General features: G+C 38.7%; 1 long non-coding RNA gene across 1 annotated transcript in view; it reads left to right on the top strand.

Annotated features, from left to right (window-relative positions):
- Positions 1-715: 715 nt before the first annotated feature.
- LOC111098619 overlaps positions 716-14,533 on the top strand; it is a 123,432-nt gene continuing 109,614 nt past the window's right edge. The window contains exon 1 of the long non-coding RNA XR_005369027.1: positions 716-1,223. This is a non-coding gene — a long non-coding RNA (uncharacterized LOC111098619). The remainder of the gene's footprint in view (positions 1,224-14,533) is intronic.

Here is a 14,533-nt window from a genome sequence, read left to right as displayed (position 1 = left end):
GGTATCAGTGCCCACGTTCACACGATAGTGATAAAGCCTAGGAACACGGAGCGCCCTTTAGGGTGATGGCTGAAACGGGAGGGTCAGTGCAAAAAAGCTGACTCTCGAATACACGGCTGGGAGTGCAAACAACCACTAATGCAGGTCTGGGTGTATGTTGATGAGGAAGGCGGGTCGTCCCCCAAATGAAGGGTTGTATTAGGATGTTGGGAATGTGTGTAATTTACACATCTAAAGTAGAAAATCAAGGCAATGGCAAAGGACCCAAAAGTGAAAGTGCTAAAGGTTGTATTTTTAAAAATGGCATTCCTTTCCTTAGACTTGCACTCCCTAGAGGCAGTTTTTTAACTCTACGTGATGACAGTGCTATTAAGTGACTCATCAATTTTAAACATTTAAAATTTTGACTTAGTTTAAGTCAGTAAAGTCAATTTAAGTATGGAGTTTTTCAGTTGCGGTAAATGAAAATTTAACCCTTTGAGGTAATTTTTAAAAAGCCGTTAAAATGTTAGGGATCCCTGGATGGCTCAGCAGTTAAGTGCCTGCCTTCCACCCAGGGCGTGATCCTGGGGACCTAGGATCGAGTCCCACATCAGGCTCCCTGCATGGAGCCTGCTTCTCCCTCTGCCTGTGTCTCTGCCTCTCTCTCTCTCTCTCTCTCTGTGTCTCTCATGAATAAATAAAAATAAGATCTTAAAAAAAAGATAATTAAAAAAACCCTTTAAAATGTCAATTCTAAAAAAGATTGTATGCCTCTTATAGGATAGACACCGTTTTGGACAGTGAGGACAGAGAGGTTTACAGGACAATGCCACTGCCTTTTTGGAGCTTACTTTGTTGAGATTGGGTGGCAGGTGAGGGGCGAGAGGGGGAAGAGGCAGCTGGCTTATTGCACTTACCCCCAATGAGATGTCTTACATGTGTGTTGAATAAACATCAGGGAACTGGGGTGGGTAGGTTAAACAACCAAAGGATTGTTACAGTTTTGCTTCTTTGTGCAAGAATGCCTAAGGCTTTACCAGTGCCCTGAGAGCTATGTGATAAAGGATGGTCAAATTGGCCTTCTAGCTGGGACAATGAGCTCTTGTCTGACCCAGAATCTCTTCCTTGGGAGTTACCCCTTCATTTCTCTTCATTGTTTTTAGGTTAACACCACAGAAATGCAGCTGGCCGTTCTAGAACCTCTTTCCAGACAAACTACTTGCAGGCATTAGGCTTCCTTGGTGAGAGAGATTCTCTTTTAATTATTTGACTTGGGAAAGTTTGCAAAACAAGATAGGTGTGTGTTTGTGTGTAATAAAATAGGAAAGATTGAGGCTAGAGGGCAAAGTATCTCTTTCTCTGTTTTTGGTTCAGATTTTAATCAGAGTGCACAGTTCATATTCAGGCAAGCCCCCTTGTAGAGGGCAGTGGCTAAATAGGAAGTCACAAGTCAAACCCTACTGAGAGCATTTGTATATGTTTAAATCCGTTACTGGAGTGAATTATTTCAGACGTGGAAAACCAGGCTAAAGAGAGAGAGAGAGATCATCACCACTAAGTATAAGTCAATTTTTATCTATCTTCATTGAAATTACCAACAGTATATGATCAACAGATCTCTGGCTTTGCCTGCAGTAGATGACAGTGCCATTCTTCCAGATGTTCAGGGCAAAAACTTTCAACTCAACCTTGATTCCTCTCTCTCTCACTGCCTAACTATAATTGGTCAGCAACTCCTCTTGGTTGTGCCTTCGAAACATGAAACCCAAATTCAGTCAATTCAATGAAACCTTTGGAGTCAATGCTTTATGAAAGACCCTAACCAGCTTAGTAAGTAAGGAAAAGAGGAAATTTCTAAGAACTGCAAAGTAAGAAACAAGCTGTCATTATTTGAAGATTATAAGAAACTCCAATAAAATCTACAGACAAGATATTAGAACTAATGGGAGAATTCGGAAAGGTTGCTGGATACAAAGATCAATTTATAAATATTGATCATTTTATTTCCTAGCAAACACAGAAAATAATTGTTTTAGAGATATGATTTTAAATGGCATAAAATATTATGTGTTTAGGACTAAATCCCATAAAATATATGTAAGTCTTTTTCAAAGAAAATAAAATCATACTGGGATTAAAAAAGACGTATCTAAAATGAGAGCTATACTGAGATGACAGATTGGTTAGGATGACAGACAGTTCTTCCCAGACTGGTTTATAGAATAAATGTAATCCTGATCAAATTCCAACTTTTTGTGGAATTTAAAAACCTGATTCTAAAATTTATATGGAAGGAGTCCCTGGGTGGCTCAGTCAGTTGAGGATTAGACTCTTGACTTCAGCTCAGGTCATGATCTCAGGGTTGTGAGACTGAGCCCCACATTGGAATCCATGCTCAGTGGGGTGTCTGCTTGAGATTCTCTCCCTCTTCTTCTGCCGCTCTCCCTGTTTCCACTCTCTCTCTCTCTGAAATAAATAAATCTTTAAAAAAATAAAAATATAAAATTTATATGGAAGTAGGAAAGGCTGAAGATGGCCAAGGCACTCTTGAAGTTGAAGGAGATTGGAGGGTTTATTCTATGACACATCAAGGCTAACACAGAGCTGTAGTAATGATGTCAGTGTGGAATGAAAGTAGGGATAGACAATAGACAGTGGAGCATGGTGGAGAGCCCAGAAACAAATCCCCATATGTACAAACACTTGATGTATGATTGAGGTTGTGTGATACATCAGTGGGGAAAGGATGTACTTTGTAAGTGAGGCTAGGACAGATGAATAAATCTCTGGAGATAGACATGAGTGGTGACAGAAGAGAGAGAAAGAAATGGGATCCCTTCCTTACTCCATTAGTAAAAAAAATCAATTCCAGGTGGATTAGAGGCCTAGTGTGAAAGGCAAAAATAAATCTAGAAGATAATATAGGAGACTACTTTCTCCTTTATCTTCTAGAAGGTTATATAAGAAACCACTTGATTGGGGATCCCTGGGTGGCGCATTGGTTTAGCGCCTGCCTTTGGCCCAGGGCGCGATCCTGGAGACCCGGGATCGAATCCCACGTCAGGCTCCCGGTGCATGGAGCCTGCTTCTCCCTCTGCCTATGTCTCTGCCTCTCTCTCTCTGTGTGACTATCATAAATAAATAAATAAAAAAAATTAAAAAAAAAAAAAAAAGAAAGAAACCACTTGATCTCCTGGTAGGGAAGTTCTCTCCGCCCCACCCCAAGATATAAAAAACAACTGGAAGAAAATATCAGTACATTCTGCAACATAAAAATTCAAATCTTATTTTCATCAAAAGACATCATAGAGTGAAATACAAGGCACAGAATGGGGAAAGGTATTTACTATACATAAAGCTAATATACAATTAAATAAAAAACATTTTAAAAATGAAAAAAGAAAAAAAGGACAGGCAAAGAATGGGCAAAAGACTTGAGCAGGACTTCCCCAAAGATATTCAGACTACCAAGAACATATAAAAATGTGACTGATCACATAGATAATCAGGGAATTGAAAATTAAATGGAATATAATATTACATCAGAATGGCTAAAATTAAAACAACTGAGATACTAGGTGTTAAAATTCTAGAGCAACTGGAATCATCAAAACATGCTGAGGCAGGAGAAATGGTTACAACCACCTTGGGAAACAGGTTGGCATTATCTAGTAAAGTTGAATGTATCATATTCTATGACTTAGCAATTCCACTCCTGGATGTATGTTAGAGCAAGGCACATGCATGTGCTCCAGGAGATATAGACAATAATATTCAAAGGACATTCATGATAGGTCAAAACTGGAAACAACCCAAATGTCTATAAACAATTGACTAGGTAAATACAGTGATCCATTTTCAGACAATCCAATATTCTAGAGAGATTGCAAGGAACCTAGTATAGCTCCATGCAATATGGATAAATCTTACAAACAGTGTTGGGTGAGACAAGACAAGGTGACAAATTACACACTGTATAATCCTACTTATATAAAGTTTAAAAACAGGAAAGAAAAGCAAAGAAATGACTATTATAAAAGGCAGGTCACTTTCAAGGGAGAAAAGTTTGTGTTTGGTAAGAGGTTTATGTGAGGGACTTCTGGGGTCCTGGTGGTGCTCTATTTATTGATCTGTGTGGTGGCTATAGAGATGTTTACTTTATAATTATTGTTATGCTCTATACTTGTGTTTCATGTGCTTTTATGTACTTTTTATTGCATTTTACAATAAAAAAATGTTAGAGAAGTACATTCATAATCTGACCATTTCTTACCGAGTCATTCCTACTACCCTGGTCCAAACCACTTTTCCCTCTCTACTGTATTATTGTAATAGCTTCCCAGCTAGTATCTGATTTCTATTCCTTGTCCCCTTTATAGTCTATTCTCCACACAGTAGCCAGAGTAATCTTGTTAAAAATGTAAGTGAATCATGTCACTCCTCTGCTCAAAACTCTACTGTCTGCCTTCTACCTGTTTACCTTAGATCCAGTTTCCTGGGCAATGGTTCTATCTTTTCACTCAGTTATCTTTCTTAACCAAAAAAATAACATAAAATTTTGGTCTAAACCTTTGATGCTTCTGCTGCTACAAGCGAATGCCAAACCACCTGAAAAAGATCATCAGAGCAAAAAGAACTCACACTAAAGGTGGGTTCCTAAAAAGTATTGGACTCATGGAATCCATATCTATGAGTGACAAAAATCAGGAATACAGAGCTCTAAGAAGTTGAGATAACTAAATCACAATCTGAGAGGTATAAAACTAATATGTTCAAAATGTTCCAAGACACAATAGAAGGAGTCAAAACCCTAGAAATAATGCACTGTTGGAGAAGACCAGGCAAGTTTTATAGGCACAAATATAAGTTCTAGAAAAGGCAAAAGTGCATGGGGTGCCTGGCACCTGGGTGGAGCAGTTGGTAAGCTTCTGACTCTTGGTTTCAGCTCAGGTCATGGTCTCATGATCCTGGGATTGAGCCCCGAGTTGGGCTCCGTGCTCAGCATGGAGTCTGCTTGGGAATCTCTCCCTTCTCCCTCTATCCCTCCTCCACTCTGTCCCTCTCCCTCTATCCCTCCTCTGCCTCTCTAAAATAAATACATAAATCTTAAAAAAAAAAAGGCAAAAAGTGATTGGAAAGCCCATTAGAGAGCTGAAAAGAGACTGGGAAACTATTTCTGTGGTAGATATTCAGAAAACAGTGAAATTCATAGAGATTGAAAATGAAAGAAGGAAAGAAACAAGGAGGGAGAAGGAAGTGAGCCAACCAATAACCAAGAGGAGGCCAGAAGAGAGAAAATGCAGAACACACAAAGTTTGAAAAGGTAGCAGTTGAAAAATTTTCCAATTTAATTAAAATTGTGACTCTTCATATCTAAGGAACATAATGAAACTTAGGCAGAAAAAATAAAGATATCTAGACACAGAAGCAAAAATTTATTTTTATTTTTTTAAAAGATTTTATCTACTTATCCATGAGAGACACAGGCAGAGGGAGAAGCAGGCTCCCTGCAGGGAGCCCAATGTGGACTCCATCCCAGGATCCTGGGGTCATGCCCTGAGCCGAAGGCAGATGCTCAACCACTGAGCCACCCAGATACCCCCAGAAGCAAAAATTTAAGTCAGACAAAACACACACACAAAATCTTAAAGGCAGCCAGAGAAGAAAAACAAATTACCTAGAGGAGTGATAATTAGACCAACAACAGTAATAATATGATCCAGAAATCAGTGGAATCCCATTTCAAAATATTAAAGCAAAGTAACTGTCAATTAGAATCTATGCACAAGAAACTACCATTCAAGGATAATAGAATTTTTGAAAATTGAAGTAACGTAATTCATTACTCATAGGGTCCTACTGAAAAAAGTACATGAGCACGTCCTTTGGAAAGAAGGCAATCAGGATCCCTGGGTGGCGCAGCAGTTTGGTGCCTGCCTTTGGCCCAGGGTGCAATCCTGGAGACCCGGGATCGAATCCCACGTCGGGCTCCTGGTGCATGGAGCCTGCTTCTCCCTCTGCCTATGTCTCTGCCTCTCTCTCTCTCTCTCTGTGACTATCATAAATAAATAAATAAGTAAGTAAGTAAATAAATAAATAAATAAATAAATAAATGAAGGAAATCAAACCCAGAAGAAAAGAGTGAGATGTGGTGGACAATGATAAACGATGTAATTAGCAGGTGAGGTGTTTACTTAGGTAACTGAGTAGGCACTTATTTCATAAAATGATGTTATTGACAAACTTGTATAAAAAATAAAGTTGGAATAAAATAATAGAGAATGGTTAAGATGGGATGAAGTGGTAAATTTCTTTTAAGGTCTTTGTGTTTGGGAAGGATAAGAACTATCATGTTAGATGTCAAGCCTCAAGTTAATATTAAAAAAAATGTAAGGTCAGGACGCCTGCGTGGCTGCCTTCAGCTCAGGGTGTGATCCCAGAGTCCCGGGATCAAGTCCTGCATCGGTCTCCCCATAGGGAGCTTGCTTCTCCCTCTGCCTATGTCTCTGCCTCTCTCTCTCATGAATAAATAAAATCATAAAAAAATAAAAATAAAAACATAAGGTCCACCAATACAATATAAGTAGGATTCAAACTGTATGTAGTGGGGAAAGGGACAAAGGGAAGTATACAAATGGCCAATACGCATAGCAGAAGACCTCAACGTCGTTATCTATCAGCAAAAATCCAAACCCAAACCTCAGTGAGATGCACTTCACACCCAGTGGTACAACTACAATCAGATAATAACAAGTGTGGAGAAATTAGAACCCTCACACACTACTAGGGGGAATGGGAAATGGTGCACATTGAAAAACAGTCTGGGAATTCCTCAAAAAAGTGAAACATGGAGGTACCACGTGGTCTAGCAATTGTACTGCTAGGCGTAGAATCACAAGAATTAAAAACGTATGCCCACAAGGAAGCTTGTACGTGAATGTTTACAGCAGCATTCTTAAGAATAGCCAAAGATGGAAAAAATAGAAATATCTGTCAGTGGATGAATGCATAAGCAAAAGGTGGTATATCCATACAATGGAATTATATTTGGCCATAAAAATGAATGAAGGGCCAATATGTGCTGTGACGACTCGGGTGAACCTTGAGAACAGTATGGTCAGTGGAAGGAAACAAAAGACACAGAACAATGCATTGAGATTTGAGGGGTGAGTATAATTTATCACCACCTCCCCCTCTCCTCGCCCTCAAACAGCAGTCTTGGTGAGAGGTGAGAGCCCAGAGTCTGCTGAGCCTCTCAGTCTCAATTCCCTTTCCCAAGTTCATTAAGCAGGTAAACCATTTTTTCTCCCATGGGAAGAAGTGAGTGATGAGGACTGGAGAAATGTAGCCAGTATGGTCCCCCCCTTACTTTTTCTTCCTTTATCTTGGTAACCCCTCTAAACATTGCGTGGTACATTCCTCTGTTCACTCATACACCAACTATTGAGCACCAACTATGGGCACAGTGCATAGTGGGGATTAGAAATACTGGGCTATAGCCTCGGGGAGCGGGCATTTATGGTCGGGTGGGTGGGGTGGGGGGGACACAACATGAAACATCTGAGCAGCTGGACAACAATCAGATCAGCCCCTTTGAGGGTTGGATATCCCAAGGCTCAGTCCTGAAACTCTTCTCAGTTCCATTTCCACTCACTTCTCCAGTGATCTCGTGCTTCAGGGACTGAAATAATTCCAAGGCCTCAACCTTCCCCTTGAATCATTCTAGTCTACCTAATTTTAAAAATGAATATTTAAAAGTCATCTTAAATTCATCTCTAAAAGCAATTTCTGATCTTCCCTCTCTCCCTTCTTTTCCTCACAAAAAATCTACTCATGTCTCAGTTTTCCCAGGAGCTGGTTATCTCCATTCCTCAAAAATCTTGGCCTTATCTTGTCATCTCATACACCACATCTAATCCACCTGAAAATCCTGCTAGGTTAACCTTCAAACTATGTCTAGAATTTGATACCATTTCAGTATCTCCAGGACTATCATTCTTGTTCATGTCCCCGTCACTTCCTGCCTGGATTGTTAAAATAATCTTCTAACTCCCATTTCTGCCTTAGTCCCTAAGGTCTATTTCCCTCACAGAAGCTGAAGTGATTTCTTCTCAAGGCTAAGTCAGATCATGTTTCGCATCTGCTAAACTCTCTAGTGGCTTTCCTTGTACTTAGAGGAACATCAAAAATCCTTACAAGGGCCTACTCAGTCCTCCCTGATCTGGCCCCTGCTACCTCTCTGACTTCATCTCCTACTCCTCTTGCCATGTCCCTCTACCCCACACTCCCTTCACACTGGCCTCTGTGTTGCTCCTCAAACTGCTAAGCATGCTCCTGCCTTATGGCCTTTGTATTTTTGTTCCATTTGACCAAGCAGCTCTCCCCCAGTTAACTGCATGACTACTTCCAGTGATTCTTTTGGCTCCCACTCAAAATTAAGACACCACCCTATATAAAATAGTACCTTCCTCCTTTGCACTCCCTCTCCCCATATCTCCACAATATTTGTTACAATCTGACATTCCATGTATCCCATCATTTATGTGTTTATTGTCTGTCCTTAGCCACCAAAATAAATGCATGGAGGGGGGCAGCAATTGTTTTACTCCCTATTTTTATAGTGCCCATGTCACTGCCTGCCATATAGGTACTCAATGTATATTGTTGAATGATTGAATAGTGAATCATTCCATATCTATTCAAGACATCAGTACAAGAAATGAAAGGCAGTGCATACTTGAGTGCCACATTAAGTGGTATTGAAATTAATATTTTTGCATATCATTTTCATTATTATTACATTCCAATAATTATATGCAACCAGCCATCTGTTCACTATTACATACAATAAGCAGGGTTGATGTCCTATTATTTTATTTAGGTTAATAACAAAACCTGACATGAGTAATGGATAAAACATGAGGAAATGGGACAATTGAAAGGAAGAGAGTGGGAGTTAAACTTTCCTTCCTATATGACTTACATCATTAAAAAAAATTCATTTTGTTACTGTGCTTCCTATTCCACTCAGTATATTCAATTCAAATGACACAGAAATTCATTTCCTAAGTTCAATCTACATTTTCCAGTTGGCATACAAAAGAATAATGGCTTATGAGAGAAAGCATTTGGGTCATATGCATAGAGCACTGGAAATTGATTAGGTTTGATTCATCTTAGTAAAAACCTTCACAAAAATAAGTGGAAAATATTTTAACCACATCTACTCCTTGGAATTCTTTGCTAATATTATTTTACCTGGAACCTCCTCTTTCTATGCAATGAATTACGTTCTCACCACCAAAAACTAGTATCTATTTGTGTTTCTTTTAACAATGTGTTTAATTGCAAAGCAATTTTGACATAAAGGCACTACTAACTTTATTTTTTATTTTTCTTATTGAAATTCTATTTGCCAACATACAGTATAACACTCAGCGCTCATCCCATCAAGAAAGTGATACTTTTTAAAGCATTTTCCTGAATTTCTGTATAGTGTTACCAGCTAATGTAAAGAAGGGAACATTTCCTTAAGTATAGAACCTGATCAACAGAAACTAATCTGTTCTTTCAACACATATTATTCAAAGTCCTTCTGTGTGCTAAATATACTGTGAAGAGCTGGACATTCAGAGAATGAGTAAGACTGTCCTGCGAGGAGCTGGGTTATAAACTGAAACTCCTTCTTCTACCTTCCTTCTTATCCTAAAGGGATCTGTCTCCTTTACACAGTTCTTGGCCATTTGCAAGGATGTAACCTTGCAGTGGGCAGTATACACTAGTGACTCAGTAAAAGCCGGGAAGGAAAGCTCACATGTAGACCTGGCCTGACTCCTAGCAAGATAAACATAAAACCTCAACTAATGGTCTTTCCTCAATTCCTGTTCTTTGAACATCACATGTGTCTTTCAACAGAAAATTACTAGGCGTGCTGAAAGACAAGAAAAAACAGTGTGAAGAGACAAAGCAAGCATTACAACAAGATTCAGATATGGCAGAGATTTTGGAAATTAAATTCCCAAAGATCAGGAATTTAAAATAACTATGTTTTATGGTCTCTAATGAAAAGAAAGTGGGCAACATGCAAGACCAGATGGGTAAGTGAAGCAGGGAGATGGACAATTCAAAAGAAATGCTGTAAGACAAACAAAAAACCAGTGTAACAGAAATGAATACGTCTAAACAGCTGATCACTAAAATGGACGTGGCTAAGGAGAGAATCAGTGAGTTTGAGTATATTTCAATAGAAACTTCCTAGACTGAAATACAAACAAAAATGAGAATGGAAAAGTTGAGCAGAATATCAAAGAACTGTGGGGGCAATCACTAATAAGGTGATCTATGCTTAACGGGAATATCAGAGGGAGCAGGAGGAGAAACGAGCAGCAAAAATATCTAATAATAATGGCTGAGAATTTTCAAAATTAACAACAGATCCCAAACCACAGATTCAGAAAGCTCAGAGAATACCAGCAAGATAAGTACCAAAAAATCTACACCTAACCATATTGGATTAATGTTGCAGAAAACGAAAGAGAGAAAAAAGTCTTAAAAACCTATGGAGGAACAAGGATAGGAGTTACGCTATTTTTCTAAAAACTGAATGCAATCAAGCTGTCTCTCAGTAGGTGAGTGAATGAACAAACCATGATACATCCATACAATTGCATATAGATTAGTAATAAAAAGAAACATGTTATCGAGCCTCCCAAAGACATGGGTGGATCAGAAATGAATATTGCGAAGTGGAAGCCTATCTACTGAGAAGGCTACAGACTCTATGATTTTAACCATATTACATTATTCTGGAAAAGACAACTGTAAAGTGTAAAAAAAAAAAAAAGTGGTTGCCAGGGGCTTGGCAGGTGAGTAGGTAGGGATGAATAGGTGATGCACAGGGAATTTTTAGGGTGATGACACCACTCGTATCATGCTGTCATAGTGGATATATGACATGCATTTGACACAATCCATAGAACTGTACAGTGCAAAGAGTGAATACTGATGTAAACTTTGGATTTAGCTAATATAAAATTTGAAAAGAAAAAAATTGTTCTTAGTGACTCAGTGATTGGAATGCACATTATTGATTCCAGACTCCGGCCTTTTTTTTTCCGTGGTGATAGGATGTTAATTGTAGGAATGATTTAGGTACAGGTTTTGAATGTTCTTGTGTAGTGACTTATGGTGACTTTCTTGTACAAGTGCTCAAGAATACCTTAGAATTCTGTTATAAATATCCCTGAAGACACCATAAAGTCTCATATACTTACAATGATACTTTGTTTTCTGCTAGTGAAGTAGCAATCTGTTTTATCTTTACTCTGAGAGGGAAAGGTCTGCAGGAAGATACCATGTTGGGTGCGATCATTGGCAGTTTCAAGACCACCAGGGAATCAGGTCTTGGGGCAGCCAACTGAATAACCATGAACAAGCCACATTACCACTTTGGGTCTCAGTTTGCTCATTTGTAAAGCAAAGGGGCTGGATTGTATCAAAAAGTCTCAAATTTAATATATAGGAATCACCTGGGGATTTTGCTAAAATGTAGATTCCTACTCAGTAGGTGGGGGATAGGGGTCTGAAAACCTGCATTTCTAGCAAGCTCTCCCGTAATGAACACCCGTGCTGCTGATCCTTGGCCCACATTCTGAGCGGTGAAGGTGAGATCAGCCTTGTCTGATGGAAAGATAATGTGAACTACGTGTATAATTTTAAATGTCTAGAAGCTACATTAAAAAGGTAAAAACAAGTAGGTAAAATTAATTGTGGTAACATTTTAACTTGATATAATAAAAAATATTGTACCATCATCAATGTAAAATTATGAATGAGATACTTAATATTTTTTCCGCATTAATTCTTTGAAATCTGGTGTGTGCACATCTCAATTTGAACTAGCATATTTCAAGTGCTCAATAGCCAGATGCCTGCTACCATGTAGGGACCACACAGGGCTAGACCATCTCTGTTGCCCATTTCCCCGCATTTTCCCAAAATTCAGGTCTACTTTCTAAGTCAAATAGACTCCTTCCTCCAGGTGGCGCTGATGTTCTTTGTTTCGTCCTTGAAAACGTGTTTTTGCTTGCGTGAGAGCGCTACAGAGGCCACTTAACGTTATTTACTCGTTTAGTTCCTTCTCTTCATTCATTCCATAATTTATGTTTCCAGGGCATATTAATGTAAGCGTATTATATTCTCTGTAACGTTGTCCAATAACTAAAGCCTACAAAGTTATTGTTAATTATGCCAAAGTAAATTATAGGAGAAATACATAAAATCACTGTTTTCCACTCTTAGGAGGATGAGCTATAGAGGATTGATGTCTGATTATATAATATATTAAGACATGATATGGTGGTGACCAACTATTTAATAGAGCACAAGTGAAAATAGGAGAATTACTGACTTTAAATAATTGATGATTTAAATAGTAACTTTGTGACATGGTTGTTTTACCAAGAGGAGGAAAATATTTCTCCTTCAGTTTTATCTAATACTGGATGACTGGTACTTTCCATTGGTGATTTACGTGTTGAGTTTTCTGAAAGGGAAATGATAAATACAAAGGTTACTTTTCCATTTCAACTCTGTAATTTTGTCTATGCTTCAGCCATACTATATTTGAGACTTTACATTTTCTGGAAGAATAATTTTATTTATTTTTTAAAAAGATTTTATTTATTTATTCATGAGAGACACACAGAGAGAGGCAGAGACACAGGCAGAGAGAGAAGCAGGATCTCTGTGGGGAGCCCGATGCAGGACCAGATCCCAGGTCCCTGGGATCATGCCCTGGGCCAAAGGCAGATGCTCAACCACTGAGCCACGCAGGAGTCCCTGGAAGAATATTTTAATACTCAGGCTTAGTTTTAAGAAGATATGACCAATCTTCAATTTTTTTTTGAAAGATTTATTTCTTTTGAGCATGTCTCTAATGATAACAAAAATATGTCAGATATGGTGAACAAGGGATTTAAATGTGTTAACTTGGGTGGCTCAGCAGTTGAGCATCTACCTTTGGCTCAGGTTGTGATCCCGGGGTCCTGGAATCGAGTCCCCATTGGGCTTCCCTCAGGGAGCCTGTTACTCCCTCTGCCTATGTCTCTGCCTCGCTCTGTGTCTCTCATGAATAAATAAATAAAATCTTAAAAAAAAAAACCCAAACAGATGTGTTAACTCAAAAAAAAAAATGTGTTAACTCATCTTCACAGTAAACCAGTAAGATAGATACTTTCATTATCCCCACATTTCAAGAGAGGAAATGGGTGCTCTGGGGATTCAACTCTTGGTTTTGGCTCATGTCATGATCTCATGGGTTGTGAGATGAAGCCCCACATTGGGCTCCATGCTCAGCAGAGTCTGCTTGAGATTCTCTACCACCTCACTGGTCTCTCTAAAATAAATCCTAAAAAAAAATTTAAAGAGGTAAAGCATGAATTCAAATCTAGTCTGTTGAACCCTAAAGTTCATTTCCATAACTACTACACTACATTTAAGAAGCTCTTTCCCTCTGTCTCTGAATTTGCTGACCAGTTGACAAGATAGTCAATAAAAACAATAGTCTACAATATCCAAGATGGGGAAAGGGGTTGCATTTTATAATGATAAAAGCTAAAATATTTAAAATAAGATCAGAGAGTCAAAATTTCAGGTACTTTGGTCTTAGTGCTCATGAGTCTCTAGTGACAACCCAGGCCAAGTCATTGAAACTCTTATTTCTACATCTACAAGATGCGAACTGACATTTCTCCAAGGAAGATATATAAATGGCCAAATGACACATGAAAAAAATGCTCAATGTCATTCAGCATCAGGAAAATACAAATTAAAAACCACAACAAGATACCACATCACGCCAGTAAAAATGGCTAAAATTAATAAGTCAGGAATGTTGACAAGGATGTGGAGAAAGGGGAACCCTGTTAACACTTTGCTGGGAATGCAGACTGGTGCAGCCACTCTGGAAAACAGTATGGAGATTCCTCAAAAAGTTGACAAGTTAAAAATAGAGCTATCCTATGACGTAGCAATTGCACTACTAGGTATTTACTCTAAAGATATAAATGTAATGATCCAAAGGGGCATTTGCACTCCAACTTTTATAGCAGCAAAGTCCACTACAGCCAAATTATGGAAGGAGCCCAGGTGTCCATTGACAGATGAATGGACAGAGAAGAGGTGGTATATACACACACTGGAATACTACTCAACCATCAAAAAGAATTAAATCTTGCCATTTGCAATGACATGGATGGAACTAGAGGGTATTATGCTAAGTCAAATAAGTCAGTCAGAGGAAGACAAATATATTATTTCAGTCATATGTGGAATTTGAGAAACAAAACAGATGAACATAGGGAAAGGGAAATAAATCAGGAAAGGAAAAATAAATCAGAGAGGGAGACAAGCTATAAGAGACTCTTAACTCTAGGAGACAAACTGAGGGTCACTAGAGGGGAGGGGGTGGGGGAATGGGGTAACTAGGTGATGGGCATTAAGGAGGGCAAGTGATGTAATGAGCCCTGGGTGTTATATTCAAATGATGAAT

This window comes from Canis lupus, chromosome 13, assembly GCF_011100685.1.
Source record: "Canis lupus familiaris isolate Mischka breed German Shepherd chromosome 13, alternate assembly UU_Cfam_GSD_1.0, whole genome shotgun sequence".
Lineage (NCBI taxonomy): Eukaryota > Metazoa > Chordata > Mammalia > Carnivora > Canidae > Canis > Canis lupus.
This window is presented reverse-complemented; position numbering and strand designations above follow the sequence as displayed.